A 6,406-nucleotide genomic window follows, 5' to 3' on the forward strand; every position below is an offset into this window, starting at 1 on the left:
CTTCACTCTGTTTTTCACGTGCTGCTATTTTATAAACTCCGTACTTCTCTGCTATTTTAATTTGAACTTCGTAGTTCCATTTTTATAGAAGAAAAAATTGACTTTTCTATGAAAGCGTCGAACAACTTTTTTGAATTTAATTTTTGTTCTAGAAACGAGAAGAATATGAGGTTTTGTATACATCGAGTTGCTCCGTTATTTTAGTTTGAACTTCTTAGTTTTATTCTTTAGTAACAAGAAAACTTTAGGTTTTTTTTAAAACGCCAAAAAGATGTTGTTTTTTGTTTTTTGAACTTGTAAATCATAGGTTTTAATATACTTTGAACTTCTGTGTTATTTTTAGTTGAACTTCACATTTTTATTTTTAATTAAATATTTTTTGATTTTTAAAACAGAAGCATAAAACAACAACTTGATGTCCATATAGAGTCAACCTTCTTCAACAATTCACTTTGAACTTCAAATAAACAAATTGAAAAAACAAAAATACTTGCACAGTACCGCAACCATTCTCATCCATTTTTTGAGAAATACATGAAGAAAAATGTCCAGCCCTTTTGTTGGCATTTCAACAAAGAGATGAATGGCATAAAAAGAGAGGGATCTAGGCAGCGTCTCGGCGTGGAGCTCCGAACGACTGTGTTGTGCAGTGGTGCGGGAGTACAGCGATGAGCACCTCCGGGCCATTGGGGCTTCTTCTACTGCAATTCGAAGACAGATGAGGAGGGAAGCACCGGCCATCCCATGGAGCATGTTGTTGGTGCAGGGCATGTCGACGACGGGGAAGCCCCCGGAGGCGTACAATCCAGATGACTGGCAGTGGTGGCCGCCGGTGCCATCTCTGGGTCAGTAGACCGTGGGCTTCGGCGGCGCGGTGCTCGCCGGATGGGGCGGCGCGGGCCGATGATGCCGCTACTACGGGTGGAGTGGCGCATGGCGGCATGAGTAGGCGGGATCCAGGCGAGGGGGCGTCACTGGGGAGGCTTGGGCAGAGGGCGCCGGCAGTGGTGGTTGGGACGGAGGCCGGTGGTGGACGTGGTCAGGGAGAGGATGGCGGCAGCTGCCGTGGTAAGGGCGGACGGCCGCGGCGGAGGTGGTTTGGTCGGCGGCCGGCGGCGTGGGCGGTGGCGACACCATCCGGGCGGCGCACGGGACAAGTGGGGAGGGGCGGCGGGCAGGGGTGGCTCGGGGCCTGCCGGGAGGGGGCGGCGGGCAGGGGCAGCGCGGGGCCTGCGGGAGGGGGCGGCGCGAGGCCTGCGGGGATCGGGCGATGAGGAGGAGAAGGTCGTGGGTGTATAGCGAGCCGTTCGGGACGTGCACGACGGGCCGAGTTTTTTTTGTTCGGGATCTCGGGAACGTACTGTCAGGCCCTTATAGGGCTAAGGGCCATCGTGATCCAAATAACTATTCTGATCCCAGGATCAGAATAGTGTTACTATATATATATATATATATATATATATATATATATATATATATATATATATATAGGGTCGCGCTATTCGCCACCCTGTGTGAGGAATAATTATTCTTCACCTCCTCTCTAATTTGACATCAATGCAACGTATTTTTATGTCTTGTAAATTTTGTCTTATTTTATACATAAAAAGAGAACATAAAAATATGTACTCACCATAAAAAATATTTTATGTTACGTAAAATTACGAATGTAAGAACATAGTGTAAAACGTACATTAAATGTGATTTTTCCGGTCTTATAACCTATTTTTTTATATCAAATTTTACATATTGAAGCAATATGCACGTAAGTATTTATATTGTAAACGTAATTTACTTAGGAAGCGATCGTAAGATTACCTCGGGTGAAGAATAATATATTCTGCACCCTGGGGATGAATAGTAACACTATATATATATAGGCCTGAACTATTCTGTTACTAGTATAGTAACAAAATAATATTCTGTTACCCTCGCCCAGGCCGATCCTTTTTTCCGAACCGGTATCGTTATTATTAAGAAAGGAAAAAAAGGACATTATCTCTTCCGTGTGGCCGCTCCGCCTCCACCTCCTCTCCCTGGCTCCGGCTGCCGCCCCGCGCCCCACCTTCTCCCCTGGCTCCGGCCGTCGCTCCGCGCCCCACCTTCTTCCCTGGCTCCAGCCGCCGCCCCATGCCCCACCTTCTCCCTGGCTCCGGCCGCCGCTCCGCGCCCCACCTTCTTCTCTGGCTCCGGCCCTCGCCCCGCGCCTCACCTTCTCCCTGACTCCGGCCATCGTCATGCGCCCGACCATCCCCCTGGTTCTGGCCACCGCCCCGTGCCCCACCTCCCCCCCGGCTCCGGCCGCCACCCCGTGCCCCACCTTCTCCCATGGCAGCAGTCGCCGCCCCTCCCCCACCATCTCATGCCCCCTGGGCCGCTCACCATCCCGTATCCTCAGCGTGCCGGCCTCCACGATCCCCAGCGCGCCAACCTCCAGTTCTTCACCTACCCCATCGTGACGCCACCCAATCTTCTTCCTCCTGGATTCTCCTAGCCATGGCGAGTGCCTCCTCCCTGCGCCAAGCTCGCTCTAGACTACGCAGAGCCACCAACTCCCACCGCCTCACGTGCAGTACAACCCCACCCATGTACGAGGTTCAAAGACCTTGCAGAGAGAAGGAAATGATATGTTAAGGTCAGCAGCTTCCTCGTCGCCATCCCGGTATGGTTCATGTCCTGTGTTCATCCTCCACTGATTTTACTAACTAGCGGCAACATAACCTCCGCCTGCACATTTTTTTGGAAGTTCTAGAATTCCTAGAGCTTTAGTCTAACTATATTGCTTCTGCGATTATTCCTACACAGAAAAACATACTGATGATTGTTTTGTTCCCTGGACCTAAACACATTTGTTCTTTAAGCTTAAATGCATTTATTCTCTGAACTTAAATAGGTTGGTTCTCTGAACATAAGTGTGTGCGTTCTGTGTGTGTTGAAGCATTATATATTCAGTTGTACTGTTGGATTATGGTGACTATTGAGCTTACTTTTCGGCGCAGGTCGTGGCTTTTCTGTGGCACGCCTCCCACTGCTTCTCCTTGCTGGACTAGTCAACCTACAAGAGATCAACTCAAACAAAAAGTACTCAAGGTGGACTTAAGCTGAACTGGTGATGGTCTTAGAAACTGCATGTTTGAAAGTGGCCAAGGTTCTTGAAAGCTAAAAACTTTGAACCTTGTAAACGACAGCAAGCTTTTTGCCATTTGTTTCACTTACTAGAGCGCTTTGCTAATGGGTACGATAAGTATAACATAAGTGAATGAAAAGAGAGGTCTCGTCCAACTAATTAGTTTTCTCTGTGTTTTTAGTTCCATGTACTGTCTGATCAATTCTACTGTAGCTCTGAACAGCAGGAGAAAAATAAAGAAAGTTCAAGTAAAATCTCAAATAAAAATTATGTTCAAGTTGAAGCCCAGGAGTATATACATATGGAGCGGACATGGCAATCGATCTTGTTGATGATTATCAATAAATAGATGGTGAAGTTGGCAAACGGCTGAATCAGATGGTGCCTACCCCTGTAAGTTCACTTGTCATTGAGCGGTTAGCTGAAGATTAATCATTTTCGGAAATTCAAAGGTTTACGGTGCTAATACCCATTTCTTTCAGAAAAATTATCAGTTACAAGTATCTGCATTTTGTCGAAAGTTCTTCGGTATAGCCCCCTCTCCATCAAAGTAGAAGAGTACGTGTTGATTTTCTCTCCCTTGTTCTGATTGATATCATACAGAAGCTATTGTAGATGAATGAATATGGTGCAGTTGTTCCATTCATTATATGGGCAGCAACCTTGTTTAAATCCTCCTTTGGCTTGGTTAGAACACGAGTTTCAGTAAACAAAAGGAAAACAAAATGCAGGTGATCGTGGCATGTGTTCGTTCAATAAGGGCTTTGGTGACGGTCCGCTGCTGGTGGCCGCCTCACCGTGGTTAAGTTTGGCGTAGTCGCATGTGTCGCTTTCTGTTGTGGCCGGTCTCCAGGTACATAGTGTTGTTCCTATTCATGCCTGTGTATGTAGTGCTGCTCCGTTAAATCATTTGTTCATCTTGTTTGTTCCAACCATGCTAGATGTCTAGTACTATTAGCTTGCACTAGCCTCTACATGAGCATCTCAAGCCATTGTTAATAGATGTGAGTAGTACTGTGCTGCTCTGTTAAATCATTTGTTCATCTTGTTTGTTCCAACCATGCTAGATGCCTAGTACTATTATCTTGCACTAGCCTCTACATGAGCATCTTAAGCCGTTGTTAATAGATGTGAGTAGTACTGATTGTTTTGCTTGAATTGGCGTCTCAGATTATACTGGAGCATGTGTTTTCACAGATAGTTCATGTTCCAGATTGCCAAAAGTTCAAACATAGTGAGATGGATGGGAAACTACGAGAAAGAGATGATATTGGACAAAGCAAAATTAGTAAAAGAAAGAAAATGCTAGAAGTTCAACTAGGGTGACTTAAAAAGTTCATGAAAAATAAATATAAAAGTTCACAGAAGAGGGTTGGAAAAGATTTGGGAAAAGACACACAAAAAAACATGGAAAAGGTCAGTTCAAAAATACTTGCCATAAGCAGTTAAGAGTTTATTTGGAGTGGTTAGCAATTCAGTAACTAGAAAAAGGATACATGAGTTCAAATATACTTGCCATAAGTAGTTAAGAATTTATTTGCTGTGGTTAAATAAATCAAGCTAATTTTTTGCAGTTCTCAGGTTAGAAAAAGGTTTCACTTCACTTTGCTAAAGTTCATCTAGAATCTTGGAATCCGATGTGGTCTGTGGCAAGGTACGCACAGAATGATATCTACCTCGATGAGTGTAATGCGTTTTCAAAGTACAGAACTTTTTAGGTTTCATTGCAAATTTGTAATGTTACCGTACATGAACTTGTGCATGCTAATTGGTGGTTGTTGTGTGTGTGCAAGGTACATCCAATGACAACGAGCAGGCGGCAAGTGTACTTATGCGCAGCGGGACGGTGGCATGGAGCAGTTGAGTAGGTGTGCGTGGTGAGTATCTACAGAACTGATTCTGTCACTGCAGTATTAGTCCCACATAGCCTCTCAACACCCCCTTCTTGAACCTTCACGGCCTAGGTCATTCACTGCCTCGACACAAGGCCGTTCGACGATGCAGCGCTCAAGCCGTTCACCCTTACCACCACAAGCTGTTCACCCTTACCACCGCAAGCCGTTCACCTCCGCCACACGAGGCCGTGCGACGACGCAGTGATCAGACCGTTCACCTCTGCCATAGGAGGCCGATGCAAACACTAAGGAGTTGTGTTCTTTTTCAGTACATGTTTTTGTGCTTTTTAGTACACCTACTTAACGATTCTATGTCCAATTTTCTCTGTTTACGTGTTCTTCCTATAGCACAAAAGGTGTTGTGTGTTAAGCCTTAATAAGCATTTGAGAAAATCTTGTATGGATCTAAACTAGCATATGTTCGTTCTATTCTTGTAAATGAAGCTCCACTTCTGTTTTGTTTGAAGTTACTTGGCATAAAAATTTCATGAGAGAAGTCCAAAACATAATTGCAAAAAAATGAGTTAAAAAATAAACGCACGAAAATTTCTATCTGAAAGAATATCATTCAGTTCAACGATATAAAGCATGCAAGTTCGGGACTATGATACAATAAATCGTTGATAAGTTACGAGGAAAACCATACCGAAAAAACAGAGTAAAGTCTAATTTGTGAAAACACGCTCGGTACAAAACCATACCGAAAAAACAGAGTAAAGTCTAATCTATGAAACCACGCTCGGTACAAATCCATACGGACATCCGTTCAAGTACTCTTTTTCTAGAACCTTTCAAAATTACTCTATGAAAAATACTAAGTTCAACACGATGTACTAGATAAGTTTGGGAAAAAAGCTCAATTAAAAGAAACCCCATGAAAATTCAAATGGTAAAAGTTGAAGTTGTAAAATGAGGGAAGTCCAAAACATCGTTGAAAAAAATGTTAGTTAAAAAACACACAAAACATTTTCTTTAAAAAAATGTCATTCAGTTCAACGATATAAACCATGCAAGTTCGGGGACGATAATACCATGAACCATTGAAAAGTTACGAGGAAAACCATACAGAAAAAACAGAGTAAAGTCTAGCCTATAAAAACACGCTCAGTACAAATCCATACGGACATCCCTTCAAGTACTCTTTTTCTGTAACCTTTCAAAATTACTCTATGAAAAATATACCAAGTTCAACACGACGTCCTAGATAAGTTTCGGAAAAAAGCTCGAATAAAAGAAACCCCATGCAATTCAAATGGTAAAAGTACAAGTCATAAAATAAGAGAAGTCTAGAACATCATTTAAAAAAATGTTTAGTTCAAAAAAAGAATAAAAAAACATTTTCTTTTTGAAAAATATATCATTCAGTTCGATGATATAAACCATG

At 43.3% G+C, this 6,406-nt stretch overlaps 1 long non-coding RNA gene across 7 annotated transcripts; it reads left to right on the forward strand.

Annotated features, from left to right (window-relative positions):
• Positions 1-1,987: 1,987 nt before the first annotated feature.
• Positions 1,988-5,488, forward strand: LOC123154514 (uncharacterized). Of its 7 annotated transcripts, none has more exons than XR_006476882.1 (8): positions 1,988-2,662; positions 3,000-3,520; positions 3,610-3,685; positions 3,859-3,980; positions 4,298-4,543; positions 4,709-4,781; positions 4,921-5,004; positions 5,092-5,488. It is a non-coding gene; the product is annotated as an uncharacterized lncRNA (long non-coding RNA). The 7 variants fall into 7 exon arrangements; XR_006476881.1 differs by having other exon boundaries at positions 1,989-2,662; positions 4,702-4,781; XR_006476884.1 differs by lacking the exon at positions 4,298-4,543 and having other exon boundaries at positions 1,992-2,662; positions 3,000-3,235; positions 3,341-3,520; positions 4,702-4,781.
• The last annotated feature ends 918 nt before the right edge of the window (positions 5,489-6,406 follow it).

The sequence above is a fragment of the Triticum aestivum genome, chromosome 7A (assembly GCF_018294505.1).
Source record: "Triticum aestivum cultivar Chinese Spring chromosome 7A, IWGSC CS RefSeq v2.1, whole genome shotgun sequence".
Lineage (NCBI taxonomy): Eukaryota > Viridiplantae > Streptophyta > Magnoliopsida > Poales > Poaceae > Triticum > Triticum aestivum.